This window comes from Onychomys torridus, chromosome 4 (assembly GCF_903995425.1).
Source record: "Onychomys torridus chromosome 4, mOncTor1.1, whole genome shotgun sequence".
Lineage (NCBI taxonomy): Eukaryota > Metazoa > Chordata > Mammalia > Rodentia > Cricetidae > Onychomys > Onychomys torridus.
In genome coordinates, this window is record NC_050446.1 from 90,216,111 (window position 1) to 90,235,182 (window position 19,072).

Here is a 19,072-nt window from a genome sequence, read left to right on the forward strand (position 1 = left end):
GGGGTGATTAAGTGGTGTTGGTGAGCAAATTAAAAAGGAAATTGAAACGAACAGCTTGGAGAAAGTCCTTTTTTATTCACACAAAAGTATCTTTAAGAAACCTACACTATGAAATATTCACCAACTCTCTCATTTTTTGATCCAGTTGGATGTGTGGCTAATGGAATTGGTAGATTTTTTTGGGGGGGTTGGTATATATTATTATTCCCTAAACCAGTGGATCTTAGAGGCAAACAGCCACTACTAAAGCACAAATAAGCATCCTCAACTTTAGTGAGGCTGATAGCTGTGAAATAAGAGTTCTGGAAGGGTCCCAGGAGAAGAAAGAGTCTCATTATCTTATGCTTTGACACTGTGTGGGCACTTTTTGCTATTCCGGAGCACAAATGATGACCAAGACTTCAGAACATGCCCATTTGGCACCTCCCTCTCCCTCTCCTGCTCTGAAATCAGACCCCATGGACCAGGCCAACATCAAGAGAAATATGAAAGAAGGGAATGGGTTTTTCAAAGCATAAATCACTGATTTAACATCTTTAACAAGTGGCATATGATAACCCAGTCTCCAGTTTAACTTGAGGAAATAAAAATGAAAAAGTGTAATAAAGAAATAATAGAAGGGTGGCCGCCTTTTGATTAGAGTGATGACATTGGGTTTTAATGACTTTCATAGGACGGTCAGTTGCCTTCATTAAATTTTACACCATTTGTGAGCTGAGCACCCTTATGTAAAACACGCTTTGCAGGTAAAGGACCTGAACAGTTGAAATGGTTTTGTTTCAATTCTTCTACATCTTTTTCTCTTCCATCACAAGGAAGTTATTGACGCATCCCATACACACCTCAAAGCAAGCCACCTCGTCTGAAAACTGGGGTAAGCCTGAGAAATTCTGGGGCAATCACATGAAAATTTATGTAAAAACACATGAAGACTAGAAATGTAAAACTAAACATATCACATTACAGACATGATTTGAATTTTAAATGTTGTTATTGGAAAATCAATTTAGATGGAATGGGGAGAAGACTTAGGAATCCCCGACCATCTTCGTCACTTGGAGATGCAATGTGTGAGATCTTCAGGAGGTGAAAATGTGAATAACAAGAAAGTTTTAATCTCTCTCTCTCTCTCTCTCTCTCTCTCTCTCTCTCTCTCTCTGTGTGTGTGTGTGTGTGTGTGTGTGTGTGTGTGTATGTGTGTGATCCTGTGTGAATATAGGCCCATGCACTGCTGTGTGCTTATGTGGCTATGAGGACAATCTCAATTGTCCACCCTCACATTTGTCCTATCTCACAGTAGAGCAGAGGGATTATAGATGCACACAACTGTTCAGCTTTGTATAGGTGCTGGGGATCTGAACTCAGGCCTTCACACTTATGTGGCAAGCACTTTACCCACTGAGCCATTTCTCTGGTTCTAAAGTAAGTTTTAATGGGAAATTATGACATGCTATGTATATATTTACCTCACACCTTGCATCAACTGTAAAAGATCAGAACCTAGTTTACAGGCAATGAATAGCAAAACATTCCCCAAACTCTCCCATAATGGAGTTTGAACCCATGACCTTTGGGCGATCCTATACTGTGCCTTCAACTTTATGTGGATTAGCTCTAAGATCATGTAATAGTCTTGTACTCCAAATGGAGGCCTCCCTTATGGCTTCCAGGAAGAAAACGAAGATGAAGATAAAGCAAGTAGAATATCCTTTGAGTTATCACTGAGCCATGGTGCACTGGGGACCAATGCTTTGACCTCAGGCTATCCTCCAAGTGCTTACCCCAAACTTCTACCCTTTCGTCCAGCTCTGCCTATCTCCCCCTGCTTGTGTGTGTGTTATAGTTCAGAGGGAAGGGAAAACAAGCAAGCAAAGTGTCTTACGTTATCGCTTCCTTTCTTATTAGAAATTTTATTACGCTGTATCCCGAAACTCGCAGACAGAAACATGGACTTAAAGTTTAAGCTATGGAACCAAAACTAATAAAGTCAGTGCTCACATGCACATTAGTGCCACTGTAATCCTCATTTATGGAGCATATTTTATTGTAGATGCCTCACCCAGCACACAGATCCACCAACTAATTTAATTCTCCTACCAACTCTGTGTTTACAACTGAAGACAGGCTTCCAGAGGTTAAATGTCACCCAGGGACATATCAGGGTAGAAATTCAGACTTATGCCCTGCACTAACTCCAGTCTGCTCTTAAGGTCAAGGTTAAAAACATTCCAATTTTAAATGACAGTTTCTCCATAAAGCATAGAAACAAGTCCTTAAACTTAGTGGCATCTACAGAATTTCAAAGCCAGCACAGTGCTGGCAGAAGGCTTGTGATCATAGCACTCCAGAGGCAGGAACGGAAGGACCAGGGCAACCAGAGCTACATGGCAAGCAAGACCCTGTCTTAACTGCCCTCTCAACCCCCAAAAGGAGGCTTCATTTCAGGTCATGGCCTCATACTTGCTTTCTTATACTAATGACTATTCAATTCTACCAGATACATCACAAAATGGATGACTGATGTTTTGACAAACTCGCATCCACTGCAAGGACCTACCTATACCTTAAGTGAGCACTGCATAACTGAGTTTACATATTAATCATTTGCCAAAATAAAAGGGCAGTTTACTCCACCACGTGTTTCAGCACCAACTCGCTTTCATAGGCAGGAATATGTATACATTTGAAGAACTAAAGAAAAACTCGGATCATTAATTTTTTTAACATGTATTCTTAAAGATATTCATATAACGTATTTGGTTATTTCTCCTCCTCCAATTTCTCCAAGGTCCCTCCCCCATTGCACTTCATATTCTTTCTTTCTCTTAAATATTAAAACAAAAACAGAAGCTCATCAAAAACACAACATGGAATAGGTTTGTCCAGTTGTCTATTCCTGAGCATTTGGCCTGGCCTGGGATATGGTAGACCTACCCAGTGTCATTCCACTGAAGAAATTGGATCTTCCCTCTCTCAGAAGCTGTATTAGCCTTTGGTTAGGGAGTAGGTCACTGTGCCCACTTTCCCTTCTCCATGCCGGGACTTTTGTCTGGTTTGGACTTGTGCAGGTCCTGTGGAGTACTGTCACAGTCTGTGAGAGTGCATACAGTACTAAAGAATACTGACATCATTAGTCCACCTGCAAAAATCAGAACTGAAACATGGCTTGATTGCTCCTTATCCAGGCTCGGGTGGGGTTTGCTTTTGTTGGTCTGAGACAGTTTCACATAGCCCATGCTGGCCTCTGAGCTCACTTTTGACCTGGAAATGAACGTTTGCTCTTGTTTTCTCTACTACCCTAAGGCTAGGTTCACAGGCATGCACCACCACGTCCGGTGTATGGTGGTAGGGACTGAACCCAGAGCTTCATGTACTCTAAGCAAGCACTCCTCCAACTGAGCTACATGCCCTCCTCCTAGACGCTTTGACACACATGAGCCTGGCTTCGCTATCAGAAACTTGGTGAATGAGACTTTTATCTGTCTTGTTCTAAAAAGAAGTATCATTGCTCCTATTCTGATGATCCACAGTCTTTAACATCCACCTTCCAGAAAGGAGGACAGTGGGAAGGAGGGAAAGAAAGAGCAAATGGAAGAAGGTAGGGAAGAGGGGAGGAAGGAAGGTGTTGACTTGCTAAAATAAGACCACAAGAAAAAAATGATGCCATCTTTTTTTTTCTTTAAAATTAGAGGGAAAAAAAAATGGAAGTCTTACAGACAGATGTGTTGTTTCATGTTGAACCTTTGAGGTGGTGATATCATGGACACTTGGCGGTTAAGGATCTTGAAGCCTGCTGCTGCTCACTGGATGGTGAGCATGGACAACCTGCCTCAGACAACACAGGACAGTGGCCTTTGAAGGTGGGTCTTTTCAAGCTTTTCATCTGTATGCAGTTACCTATTTGTTTGCTGAAAGTTTTTTGCCTGACCTTACTGCCTTCTTCTTGAGGCTTATGTTAGTTAGCAGGCTCTTGTCTCCATGGTAACTCTTGACAGTAGGGGGTAAGGAAAACAAGAACTGAAGGCCACTCACCTAGTACTTACTCCCCACATCAGCTCTGTGTATTTCTCTCCAGCTAGCAAAGAGGTGTTGAAACACTCAATGTTTTTATTGTGGTTAAGAGCTAAAAGTAGCTACTCAGTGTTCACTTAGGGTGTAGGTTCTCACTGAGGTTGTGACTTTGTCAAAGCATCAGTCATCAGTTTTGTGAGGTACAGGATTTAATAGTCATTAGCGTAAGAAAGCTAATATGAGAGTGGATGATTTGGCCCTTGTGGCCATGAAGCAAGGGTATCCGTTCGGTTGTGCTATAATTTTCTTTCCTTTTTCTTTGCTAGGGATTAAAGCCTCTGTCTTTGTATTAAGTAGCAAAGTATTCTCAAACTGAGCTATATCCACATAGGTGGTGTGATTTTCTGAGCTAAAGTGCTGTACAACATTGAAAATCTTGTAGAAAAGTGACTAACAAAATGGAACTTTTCCTCTACTCACCATACGCAAAGATAACCTTGACTGTATCCCAAAGGATCTGCTCAATCACTTTAAAACTTCAGGGACAAGATGGGAACAACCTGATTCTTCACCTCATAGCCTGAAGAGTGTGATGCATGCAAGTGGGTAATCTTGCCCCACTTTACCCAAGACAGGAATGCATGAATTTAGAAGTTCCTGTCACTCAGGGGAGGTTAAAACTCTAGACATCTTGTCATGTTCTTGAAGATGCTAACATGCCTCCCAGGATCCTCCAACTCTAAGGAAGAGTCAGGAGAAAATGTATCAGCAGCAAACATAATTAGAGCAAGTGCTGTACTGGAGAAACAGGACAGAGAGGTTAAGACAGTAGGAGTTGTGCAGCACTGCATTCCAGACGTTTCTCTAAGGCTGGATTGTATAGCCAGTGCCACTGTCCATCACCTGGCAACAAAAGCCAAATAGTCCATTTCCAAACATGCAAGGACTGTTATTTTCCCTCTTCATCCTTCTTCCATGGATTTCCACCCATCTCCTAACTCGGATTTGGGGCTAGTGACATGGCTTAGTGAATAAAGGCATATACCACCAGTCCTGCCCATCTGAGTTTCATTCTTGGAATCCAGATAACAGAAAAAGAGAACAAGATACTACAAGTGTTCCTCTGACCTCCACATTCATGGTGTGGCATGGATGTGTGTACACATACAGGAGAGAGAGAGACAGGGACAGGGACAGACAAGATACAGAGAGACAGAATAATTCAAAAACAATTAGCTGCTGATGAAGGCAAGTGCATTCTCTGCTGGGTTTCAGGCTAACCCTCACTTAGTTCACGTCAGGAATAAGTCTGCTTGGCTCTTCATTTCTACATGTAGGAGGAGGTAATCAAATGTGCTTCCTTTGAATCAAACACTCAAGAACTGTTCCAGTCACATCGATTGATACAATGAAGTGTAAGTACAAGGCTAGCTGGCTTCAGAGAATGCTCTGAGCAAGAAGAGCTGAAGTCCACAAGACTTCTGACCATGGAGGAAATTGCTCTTTACACAATTGAAAATTGATCCTGAGCTCATGCTGACCCACCTCTTAAATACAACACGAGAGAAGACTCCCTAGGATATTAGCTCTGTCTGAGTGGGTGTCAGTGAAGGAAGCAGAACGGAGGGAGGGCAGTGAATCCCAGAGTGTGTTCTGAGGGCGATTAGTCCCCAGAGGGAATGGGAACGACCATCTTAATGGGTAAGCAGAGCTGGGAAGCTCTGGGTTTCTACCCGCTGCAGACTTAAAATGCACATTAGCAAATTAGGGGAACTGAAAATTCCTACACTAGAGGAAACCCAGCTTTAACCCAGACTTCATTCTAACCACAAAATTCTTTTTTTTAAGGTAATGCATATTTAAATATCCCAGAAACCATAATTTTTCAACTATTTAAGATGATATATTTACTCCATCTTGTTGAGTCATTTCTAGGTGTTAATAATTACAATCTATAAACATTTATAGAAGTATGTCTTTAGATGCAAATTCCTGAAATGAGGTGATATTCAAGGGAATTATGTTAAGCACAATCAATCATTTTAGTGCTTAGATTACTCCGGAGAGAATATCAAAGCTTTCCTTTCCTTTTCTTTTTCTTTTCTTTCTTCTTTTCTTTTTCTTTCTTCCTTTCTCTTTTTGGCTAATGTGTTTCTTCACTAAAAAGAATATCTACTCTTTCAAACAGACAGTATTTCAGAGGAGCATACAGGTCTGCTACTTTGACCACGGAAAACATAGTTGAGAACTGGTCATTGGCATTCAAAAGGAAGGCGATTATGTCACTACGCATTCACAAACCTTCAATAGGTCCCTATTACCTACCAAACCAAGCACTAAGCCTCCTATTCATTGCCCCACACAATATGGACCCAATTCCCTTTCAAAAATAAAAATAAAGATTATTATTATCAAAGGCCTTCTATATTAACCACAGCCTCAAGAAGGGTGTGAAGGAAGGAGATGCTTAAGATGGAGAAACTGGCCTCAAGAATCTTCCAGTCAAGTAGGAAGGTAAGTAAGCTCTGGGGTGTTAGTGTAGCACCAGAGGCATGAGAAGAGGCTGCTCAGAGGAGAGAACCTTTTTGAGTGGAGCTGGGCTCTGGGGCCTGGGGCAGAGCTCAGGGCAGAAACAGCTATAATTTTCCTTTCCTAAGGATATCTGCAGGATGTTGTTTTAGGGTCCTCATGGTGATCTCTGTTGTATAATGTCTCTTTTCAACTACTTAAGAATGAATTTTTTTATTTTCTTAAAGTGTTACATTTACTTAGTATAAAACAAACACAGAACTATCATTGTCTATAAATTGCATTACTTAAGCCCTACATCTCAAAATCTATCAAATTAATTATCTTTGATCACCCTTGCCCTCTAGCTGCAGAGTGGAGGATGGGAGACTCACACACAATGAGCAGCAGATGCGAGGATTTCATGGCGAGCCAGCCAGCCAATGCCGATGGCCATGTGTTTAACCACGTGAGGCCCCATTGCCTATAAATACTCCATGTCCCTGGAAGAATCATTCCCTCCCAAACATGCACGCCACATCTATACTTCAAAGACTCTGCATGGGCTAATGAGGTCTGTTCTAGTTGACACAAGCCCATACTTCAAAATTTATGACATAAGAACCAAAAACTGCCCTGACTATCTGTCTGCTCTCCACCAAGGGAGAGCCGCGCTGGCCATCCTGGGCCATGTCCTCTGTATTCCTTTCACAGACAATCTTTCTTTCAGGTCTCTCCTCCAGCTTTGCTGCCACTGACTTGATGCAAGCTTCTTGTGGCTTCTAGACAACTCACCCCCAGTCTATATTTGCTTCTCTTCTCCTCAGATGCAATCTCCATAGTCTACAAGAGCTAATTTAAAAAGCAAATCTCACCATAACCTCCTTTTGCTTCAACTATGTATTCCCCATGTCCCAGACCAGGGTTTCCCCAAGTCTGGGTTAAAAATCCAGATTCTCGGGTCTTCCTCTAGAAATCATGTCTGTGGTCTGCCTGGCACTCTGCATTTCTATGCCTGTACATGCTTTACATCACTAGGTACGTTTGATACTTTAGAGGAGTAAGCATCAGTTTGTCAGGTAAATGTCAGTTCCACTGATCCTCCAGCCAGGCTTTTTCTGTATCTGCTCTCATAAACAGCAAGTCCAGTCTGGTTCTTGCTCTTTGCCTATCCATAGCTTCACCCTTCTTAGCCTTTCTCATCTGCTCTACCTGCTCCCTGTCCCCTCTCTACTCTATTTACCTGAAGATAACCATTAAAGGCCATGAAGGAAATATTGAAAGCCTCCTCAACTCTGTGAAGCCTTTTACAAATATTTCAGAGTGTATCAATCATTCTCTTTTTAAAGTACATTACAACCTGAATGTTAAATGTAGTACCAGAAGCATGCCTGTTTATTTACTTGCATTCCCAAATTATGCAATAAAGCCCTACTGTGGAAAGCAAACACATCTTATTTGATCCAATTCTGTGGTGAATGAATGAATGAATGAATGAATGAAGACAATGTTCTTTGCATTCTATCATTATTTACCAAGCTTAACTATTTTAAAGTCAATGTATGTTAATTATGTAACTACCCCACGAAATAGTTATTAGTCTCATTTTACAGGTGGAGAAATTAACAGGCAGAGACACAGTCCTTTGGGAGTGGCAGGGTCAAAGGAGAGTTCACCTCCACCAGCTTCAAAGATAGTTATTCTCTCAACACCAATCTCTTTCCTTAAGCATCAGCCGGTCTTCCTGAACTCATCATTCCATGACCCCTGCATATGAATGTGTGCCTCATAGGAGTTATCTGTGCATCTGCCCTAGCACCCTGCACCCCCAGCTTACTGTAGATAGTCAGATCCTGAAGGCAGGGGCTGCAATGATTTCCATACTTTCATGCCCTGAGTCACGTTGCTTGATAAAAATCTTTGTGCCTTGAATTTAAATAACACATGCTTAGATAAGGTCTTAAGGGCTAGGGAGATAGATACACATCAACCTGCACGTGTGGCAATCAGTCAGGAGGAGATTCCACAAGCTCTCGGCAGCAGCGATCTATCACTTCACCCCATCATTCACTTTCGGTATATAGAGTTTTAGAAGTTCTATTTCGTGGGTGGCATTTGTTAAAATTGTTAGTCGGAAGAAGAAGTAGAAAATTTTGTACTCCCCACTATACTTTTGTAAGCTGTTCTTCTCTAAATGCTTGGTTTTGAAGCAGCAGAACCTGCTCTCTCTATTGGTTAGAAAGGATTAAGGAATAACGATTTGAATTAAGCAAATGTTACATTGGTTAGCTCACAGCTTCTGAGACTGTGCTTCACAACTCAACATGGGGTCACACAACTGAATGTGTGGGTCACAAAAATGTGGCATTATTCAAAGGTATTCTGAGCCTGCAATGACCAAAAATTAATTCAAAAATCAACCTTGTAACAAATCCAAGATGCTCCTGATGGAGCTTGTCCATGCTACATTCCACAGCTTCACTTGGGTCTTGGTTCTGAATATACAGCTTCGTAGCATGCAAGCCATCAGAGCAGGCAACATCGACCTATGGGTGCTTGAAACATCTCAGCTCAGACTGCAGACCATTGTCAGCTATGAATTGCAGTGTGTGCAAGGTTTTCTGCTCTTATGGAAACATAATGGCTTGTTTTTGGAAAATTTGAATAAAAAAGAATTTTAATACTTTCCTACCATCATTCCTCAGCGTGTAAGCCTCAAATTGGTGTGTCTTTGGATTGTTCTGTGTTAGATAGAATGTTTGGTTTTAAAAATTGTTTTGAAGTAACTGTCTTGACTTTGACTAAAACAAAACAGAAAAAAATAGTAGCGCCGGAATGTAATTCAGTGATAGACTGTTTGACTAGCATGCAGGGGGCTGTGGGTTCAAGTGCCAGCACAAGAGGAAGAATTATATACTGAGTTTTGCCTTAGAATTAGGGCAGAAATTCCAATGATTTTGGAAATGGCCCTACGCTTGTGCCATTTTTCACTTTGTGGAAGCTGTCTTCTCAGTTGATTTTTACATTGAAAATATGGATTATCTGTGAAAAAGCTGAGGACGCTCTATGTCTTGTAGTATTGGGCTTAGTTCTTTATGTAAAAATAAATACATCCACATTATAAATGTGTAAATTTGTTTCCATTTTAATAAATGGTAAAAATATGCATATATATGAATTGTTCTAAAATAAAATTGTTATGATTTATTAGCAGTAAATACTTGATTTGTGGGCACATTTATCTAGGGATCACATCAAAGTTTCTTAGGTCAAAAAAGACCACAAGTAGAAAAACATTAAGAAGCCACAGACTAGAGGAAATCATGTACAGATCCATGTGAACTAACAGTCTTTACTTTAGGACTTGATAAATAACTTTAACTCTGAAAATCTCTGATCACTAATGAGATTTTCTGGAACAATTTGGAATAGTTTTTGGGTACGAACAGATAGTCTGACCTGCTGCTTTTCGTGTCTTAGTCTACCTGTGAAGTTCAAAAGTTACAGCAGAAAGAGTCCCAAGTGGATGAAGGACAAAGAGGAAGCTGCTTATGTTTACAGGAGGCTGTATACCAAGACCACAACCTAAGCTGCACGACCTATGATTTCTGTCATGTTACCATTAACCATAAAATAAATTCTCATGCCTACTTATTTTCTTGATAAACTGAGAAGGAAAAAGCTCTCTTGAACTAATAGACAAGAAACAGAATATTATCCTGTTACATCTCATAAATCAAGGACATAGAACATTCATGCTGCATCCCCGATGAAGAACTTCTAACTAGTCTCATATAAGATAAAGTATAAAAGTAAAATAATAAATAAATGTGGATAGGAACACTAGCTGCCCAGAGACAGACTCTACAAGATCATCAACTCCAGTCTACCTTCTAGAGGAGGACAAGTAACCAGAGTATGTAACACACCCAAAGGATGACACAACATGTCCAAGGTCTATAGCTAACTAGTGTTGGCATAGGACAGGGGAGAGGGAGGATGAAAGACCCAAGCGTTGCTGTTTGTGGGCTGTATCTAGGCCTCAGATGTATAATCTCATTTAGCAGACCCTCCTGGTCCACCTGCAGGGTCTTGCTACCTCATGTTACCTAGCCCATGTTGACTAGGACAGAGGCTTGAACCCAAGGCTGCCTCCCAGGCCTTCCTCCCTTTCATTGCAACAGTGGCCTTAGAGTACAGAGCTCCTGACTCACAGTGCAGGATCCCAAGCCTGGTCAGATGGAAAGGACCACGAAGCATCCCTCCTGAAAGCTACTTATAAGGAGCTAATATATATATATATATATCCTCCTGAGGATGACTAAAAATGGCTTCTAGCTTCCTTTACATGTTTGTGAAAACCAGTGACATCTCTAAAAGACCCATCATAAACAGGTCATCATAGGGAAATCCTTGTCACATAGTATGGAATCTCCCTGATCAGACCTACCATTTAGTCTCTCTCTCCCCCCTCCACCTCTCTCTCTCTCTCTCTCTCTCTCTCTCTCTCTCACACTCACACACACACACACACACACACACACACACACAGAGTCTAAGAAGAAGAAATCCTATCTCCAAATTCTGACCCCACATGCACAGCTAAAGATGACACTAAACACTAAACACTAATGAGAAATATTTCCATTTTGAAGACCGACTATCGTCCAAAGGGTTCTAGGTTTGAGCTAGGTGTCTTTCAGCTCCTTTAAGGAAAGTAATGAATACACAGATTTTTAGTTTAAAATTTGTCTTTTATCCCTTAAGGGATATGATCAGGATCACAACCGATGCACAAACAGCTCATGTATGTCTAGGTAGACATCACAGAAGCCATAAGTATGGAGTTTTCCTTAATTTGTTAGCCTTGAGAAGGAAAAGAAGGTGATGTCTACGGGTCCTGTTTACAGACTCAAAAGCCAGCTCATGACTGCTAGAGAGCATAGCTGAGTGGGTAGTAGATGGTAGCGCTGCCTCAGAAAAGCTGGGAGAGAAACCAGGAATCAAACTCTATCCTTAGAGCACTGTGGAGAAGATGCTCCAACAGAAACGGACATGCTATGGCATACAAAAGAGCTAACCCTGGGCTCATGCCTAGGCAGGAAGGAACAACTTCAAGGAGGGGTAGATACTAAAGGGTCAGATTAAAAATGTCCTGGGTAGAAGACAGGCAAGGGAACACTCCCACAGGGTCTCCCTGTGGCCTTCCTATTAGGGACCTCTGCTTTCCAAGGACTCCTGGCTCAGCAGGGATTCGAACTACAGGTTTCACTTCCCTTTTAGCGAGCAGCTAAATTTCAGTTTTCTCTCTTGCTTGTCAGCAGAAAAGGAGTGGATTGTTCCAGACAACACAGGGATACATGTTAGTAGGTTAAAGTGCCCGAAAAACATTGTCTGCTGTGACATAAGAAATATTTTCGGAGGTCAAATTAAAGACAGATGTGAGCAGAGGGAAGATAAATACAAAGTTCTCCCACTAACCCCTCCCATAAACAAACAAACAACAAACAAACCCAGAAACCATCTTATGAGATTCCCCGAGGGCAGAAAAAGGAAGGGGAAAGGGGGAGGGTGGGTAATGTGGTGTTTTTATAGACTGATCTTCCAAAGCAAAGACAATGGGGTGAGGGGAAGAGAACATGTGTATTACAATGTATAGTGCCATAAGGCTGTGTTTGATGCTCTGGAGGGCTTCAACAAGTACTGTTCAGCCAAAAATCAATTGAAAAATCAGCATGATAAGAGAGCTTGAGTTGCCCTATAATAGCCTTAAGACCCCCAAGGCTATTCAAGTCCCTTTCATCTGCCGAACGGCACAGACTCTAGGGGACCACACTTCCCCTCCTTGAGTCCTCTGCCTCTCTGCCTTTCTCACCTACAGCTTTCCAGTCCCTTCGAAAGGGCGACTGACAGGGAATGATGATGTTTTCAAGTGGTTTTGAGAATGTTTTCCTTCTCTGCTTTATGCTTTATCGTCTCTTGACATTTGCACTAAAATGCATCCTGGGCGATCAGTCATATACTTCCCCAATAGTAAATGGTCAGCCTTAGTCTCTGCAGAGCCTAATGAGTAATAGTGTTGTATTCTGAATGCCTTAGCTGACATACTTCCCACTGCCCTTAATGAAATCACAGTTCATGCTCATGCAAATGAGACATGTAAGCAATTCGCAGCATTGTTATAAATATACATATATATATTTCATTCCAAGATTTCATCTCAATATTTCTTCAATCACTCCTCACAATGTCTGGTTTGTTCAATTTATATTTCTGCTCGGCATTTGGTGCAAACCCCACAGATAAGATACATCTGTCCCTTAGTCACAAATCTTGGCATTTTTACCTTAACGCCACTGTGAAATGAGTGGTTGAATTTACCTTGCTTATTAGCAGCAGTTCCTCATAATCAAACATTTCATTTCCAAACTTTCGAATTTGACATGAGCTGTAGCAACTCAGCAGAGACACATCCAAGCTTAAGGAAGACTTATAAACATGCTGATCTGGGTGAGGGAAGGGAAAGCTAATTGGAAGTCAGCTTCCCTGTGATTATCAGCTTGTTTATGGGGAGGGAGGGCTCTTCAGAATGGCACTGTAAATTCATCCCTGATTATGGTGTTAACACGAGGGCTCCCTTCCACGCGCTCCCCAAAAGCCCCCACCCATCCATTTCGTTTAGTTATAAAGGGTTGTGCACTCTTTCTAGAGACTATCAGTTTTGCATGCTCTGATTTTCTCCAGTTTTAGGAATAATTAATCAGTTGCACAAGCAGTCGTCAGACTTCACTCCCCTCGTGGCAGAAAGCACACATATTCATTGTCTGCTATAAGAATAAATTTTAGTAATTTTCCCCATGTCAATATGAATATTAGACTGACCCAATTAATATGAAATGCTTCTATGCTGCTGGAACAGACAGTGCTACAGAAAGAACCATTTGCACAACCTGTTCATGATTATGGGCCATAAGGACACAAAGATGGCACACACATTTGTGGGCCATCTGAATTCTTATACGGGAAGGGGAGGGGGAGGGGAGCAGCATGACGTTAGCTTGACTGTCGTGGGTCATGTTTTTTAATCCAGAGTATTGGACATGTAACACAGCAACAAGAGCTGATCATTTTGTTTAATCACCTTTTGGATCTTTGCCAGATGGTCTCTATTGAGAACGCTGCAAACACAGAGACATGCGCTGCATCTAACACGCCACCAGAGCCTTCCCGTAAATGTCTGAGAACTGATTCCAACAAGAATTTAGTCTCAGAGCAGAAAGGGATACATTTAAAAACTCTGTGCATTAACTATACTTTTCCCCATAGAATCCTCACTTGGCATGAATAATTTACCCACTCTTATGCTAATGGGATCATGAAAGTCTCCCTGTCTTAATGTAGCCATTCTCAGCTTTCAGTAATTACCCCACCCAGTGAAAATAACATGGCTTCCACACTGAACAGCCCACTTGTACCTGACAATCAGAAAGATCATGGCTGACAGTGGAAGGATCTAGAACTGGACAGAGACACCCTCAGAACCCAAAGAGGAACACAACCACACAGTAGTCCTGGTAGAGAGTGAAGGTGCGTGGATGGGAGGAGTAAAAAAGACTCTTCATTGTCAGGCCTGCCTGCCTTTCCTTTGACTTGTCCTCCAGCTCTGACTTAAATAAAAATGTGTTCCTTTTCTAAGGGTGAAAGACACTCCAGATCAGATTGGTTCAGAAAGAAAATCAATATGTGATAGCTAAGAAAAACCATAGTTATCTCTAAAACACATCTACATAAAGTATTTATTTTATCAGAACTTAAATATATATAAGTGATGGGAAATTCCCTAAACGATATTTTTAGAAGAGGAAAATTAAAAAAAAAAAAAAAAAAGATTGCTGGGGAAAAAAAGAGAAAGGAGAGAAAAGGAGGGAAAAAAAACCAAACCTCTGTCCACAAAACTCCATGTTAGGTAGTTCACTGTGTAAAAATTATCAGGCTAAAACATCTGGGAAAGAAAGCTATGAAACAGCAGGGAACGTGGCTGGTTTATTGTTTATCTTTTGTTTATGAGGCAGTATTCAAGTTTAATTACTACTCTAAATTAAACTCTAACTGGTATCAGGAGACATCCCTTTACATGACTAAGTTAAAAAAAAAAATCTGGAAATCCCAACTCTGGATTTTTCAAGTAAGTTGATATATATAGGAATGAAATTACTCAAAATTAACAGCAATTATAGCAAGCTTTTAAGCATTTATGGGCAACTGTTACATGATCCTAGGGCATGTATTTATTAGAAGACTTTAATTTTATTTCTCATGGCGACTATCTAAAACATCCTAAGAACTTCTGCAGAACATACCTAAATGTTTGCTGATGACTGAAGGGTGGCTTTCATTTTATTTTAATTTTTTGGGGGGGAGAAAGGAAATGCCACATGAATATTTTATATAGAACAGCTTCTTCTCTGGCCATGTCCAACTGTCAATTATAGTTGGAGTGAAAAAAAAAAAATATGGTAGCAATCAGGAGGAAAGAGATGCTATTGTATTTATCATAAGTTAGTGACCAGTTTGGGGTGAACTTAACTCTAGGAAAAATAAAAGTTAAAAGCAACTAGCAAAAGATGATGGCAGATGGCATCTGTCATATTGTATTTAGGGTTATTTTAAAGAGATTGCCGCCACTAGGAAAACATTCCATTGACAGAGTTTCCCTAGACTGAATGAGAAATCCCAGAAGAGAATATTCAGGACCCTCAGTAAGTGGATTTCCCCCTTCCTCCTTTAAACACATAACTGGACTATTTAAATGTTATTACCTAACTGCAACACAGTGCAAACTCAAAAGTATCATGATATCTTATGCATGCTTGACTGTAAGGGCTTCCATTCATTTCTAAGGGGACTTTTGTATATTTCAACACTACGGTTGCTAAATAACTGTATAATAACTAAATAAATATCTAGCTGTGGGATTCTAGCCTTGTTGCCTGGATGATAGATGGTGACATCAATGGATAGGTCTGGTGGCAGAGTCAAGGGGAACCCTGTTGGCTTGTACAGCCCAGGGTCTTGACGATTACAGATATAGATGCTAGCATGTTCATGTATTTAGGTTAATCTGGGTCTGGCAACAGTATGGTTAACGTGTGTGTGTGGTGTGCACTGTGAGCTCAGCAGTTACTGGGCCAACTGTCTCGGTATTTCTGGGAATCCTGCCTATTCACAGTGCAGGGATTGTTCAATTGCTGCAAAATGTACAAAATGAATTTTACAAAAATGAATTGTAAGGAAGGCCCCATTACAACGATTTTACAGCAAAGATGTCAACATCAATTTTTCTTTCATGCATAGCTAATGATTAAAACAGCATATTCCATTTGCCTAAGACAATTTATTTCATATTGGCACATCAAAATATTGAAATACAAAGTTATCTTTACTCTACCCTTTTTATTCACTGCTGCTGAACCCATACCATTGTTCAAACCAGGAAAAATAAAACAAACTTGGCACGAAATACTTAAAACAAAGGCTCATCAATATTCTCCAATTTGTCAACATCTCAATTACAGCCCTGGAAAAAATGTAAATTTCATGTGCTCTAAACACTGAGGGGTCTATTCTCCTGCCAATTCACATGTGTAACTCCCATTAACGCTGATGGGAGTTACACAAACCCATCAATAATAATAATACTTTGTATATATACTCTGCCTTTTATCTAAGGCTCTCAGAGTGCTCTAGGAACAAGGAGATTGCCGCTCAGGCTTCACTCTGGCAAGGCACACGTGGAACACAAGGCATCTTCAGAATCAGCAGGTACAGAACCAGGGACCCCGAGCCTTATTATCAAACCCCATTTTAGTGACAGGAAGTCAGGCACAAAGGCGGGCAGTTACTGCCCGAGCTCTGGAGTCTGCACCCTAATTCTACCCTTGAAAAACCAGATTTCCTTCCTCATTCAAATGCAACTAACAAGACAAACGTGCTCCCTTTGGCTGCTTTTTGAAAACAGAGAACCCGGTGAATGAAAAGCCGACTTCATATTTATACAGTTGACTTCAAATCTTCCAAGTTCATTTCTTATGACTTTAAAAATTTCATCTTTTTTTCTCCTTTCGGTTTATCATGCAAACACCTATGTGAAAAGATAGCCTTTCATCTGTGTTATGATAGCTCTTTTCAGTAACGGCTCATAAATGAGGTGTTTTTAGGTTCCAAAGTAAAGATTTGTAAGAACCACTATTGTAAAAATATTCACAAAATATTATAAAGCAACATAAATGCATGTATTGTTTTATAGCATATGGCTATTAAAGTTTAATTTAAAATGTGTATGAAAACATTGTATTTAGTACAATTCATCCCTATTTCTTCTGTTTATCATAATTTGTTTTGAAATTGAATCGTTTTACAGTTTTCCATATGCCTGTTGTGCTAATAAATTCTGAAGAAGTAAGGAAGTCTCTTGTGAACTGCAAACTTAGATTCCAATGAAACATTATGATATATTTAATATGAAGAACATAAACTTCCCTCCTAGGTTTTCCATTCTACATCAGCCCTAAGATCTAACCTATGATAAGCATATGTGATTTCAGTCAATACCTCTGCTGACTTTGCCCTGAAGCAGATAATTAATCTTTCCCACTGAAATCTACTCTGAGCATTTTGGTGGAACAAAGTATCAAAATATCTTGAAAACATGTTTAAAAGATTATGGGAGCAAAACATACTTAAGTCTGGCCTTCAAAATTTTAGGGTCTGCTGTCAGAAACAAACAAAACAAAACACCCAGAACACCTTAATGTATGCATTTTAACCAGTGACACAGTGAGCCAGGTAGAAAAATTCTCTTTGCATGCACAGTCTCCATTTTACAGAAACAATCACTTTCCCCCCACTTTCTCTCCAACTTTACCAGAGTCGAGGGGGAGGTTGGGGAGACAGCCTTCCTAGTGCTCACATACATAAGCCCCCGTGTCCATTCTTTAATCCCACAGAGATATGATTAAAGGAACAAAATGTTTGGGGGATCAAATCCTTCAGCAAGGGATAAATGGGTGCGGCTACCCACAGCAAGGGGGGAGTCCAGTGTTTTGTCTCTCCCCAGAGGATGTCTTACTTGTCTTCTCTTTCTTGACCAAAAACCCTTAATAAAACAAAACTGACTAACGAATGTGATAAAACTTCCTGCTCTGTCTGCTGTGGTAGCTAGCCCCTGCTCCAAAGCCTATATCTTTTCCTCTCCGACCTCCTCTCTCTCTCTGACCCTTCTTGTTATCCCTCTCGCCATAACTCAACTAACCCAACAGAACCAGTGAGTTTTAAATTTCAGTTGGGACCTTGGTGACCTGTTAATGAATCTACAGAGAAGAGAAAAACTCACAGTGCTGAGTTATGCCTGGTGTCGCCAGCTGACATGGAGGCAGAAATGCTTGAAGCGTTAACGTAATTGCAAGAATGTGAAAAATGAAGCGCTGGGCTCCTGAGCCAAGTGAAAGGTCAGAGGGAGCCTCACACAGGAGAAGTTTCTGGAAGATAGCCTCATTAGGCCATTAAGTCTGCTTCTCCCCACCACCACCCCCAATCCCTGCAATATTGAGGGTGTTTTGTTTTTATTAATAGATATTTTATCCTTTGTGTTGCCCTAACTTGGGGCAGTGGGGAGGGACTGAAGGCTTTCTGCATTTGACCCAGGGTCACTTGGAACCACAGCTCAACCTCTGTATTCCAGATCCACTATTGAATCTACATACATGATACCTTCAAAATATCTTATAATGAAGTTTATTTTAAAAACAGTTCAACTGATGCCCTCAAACCAATACACATATAGCTCACAAATTCTTCTATAGTTTGCCATTTGATAGTGCATCATCTGTGAGTCACAACTTGTTTAAAAAGACAGATTCTAAACTTACAAGTAAAAGACATCCTACAAAGGCCAGTTTTCTAGACTCACTTGGAAATTCAGGAGTCCAAAATCCCTGGCCAGAAACATGGAGGAGGGTAGATACTCCCAGGACACCCACAATTCCCTTTGAAGTGGCCTGTAGAATAACTGCTCAAGCTGTAGTATTTGACTTGGAAGCCTGTCTAATGCTTAAATATCGTGGCCGTAAACAGAATCATAATAGAGATAAAATAGACCTAAGAGATCAGACACCATCTAATGTAAAATATTAAAAAGTAAAATCTATATACATTCCTGGACCACATTCAATAATGCATCTTCCTTTAAATGATCATTTTATCCACATAAGTGTCATCCCTACCATTATATGACTGCTCTCTGTTGTAAATGGTAAAGTTCATTCCAAAGTGCAGAAGGCTTCTTTGACATCTGCATTACTTCTCCTCACCTTCTGAAATTCTATCTTTTTTTAAAATTGGGACAAAAGTCACTATGTCAGCTGCATAGAAGCAGGGACAAGCAATATTAAAAGAATTTCAAAATCCATCTTCCCCAAATAAGTGTCTGTATAAATCTCTCCACCCCACACCCACCCTGACAGGTATTTCTGGAGTTAATAAGAACAAATTTTTG

At 40.5% G+C, this 19,072-nt stretch overlaps 1 protein-coding gene across 13 annotated transcripts in view; it reads right to left on the minus strand.

Moving 5' to 3' along the window:
• Positions 1–19,072, minus strand: part of Meis2 (Meis homeobox 2) — a 215,010-nt gene that overhangs the window by 177,041 nt on the left and 18,897 nt on the right. The window lies entirely within an intron of this gene.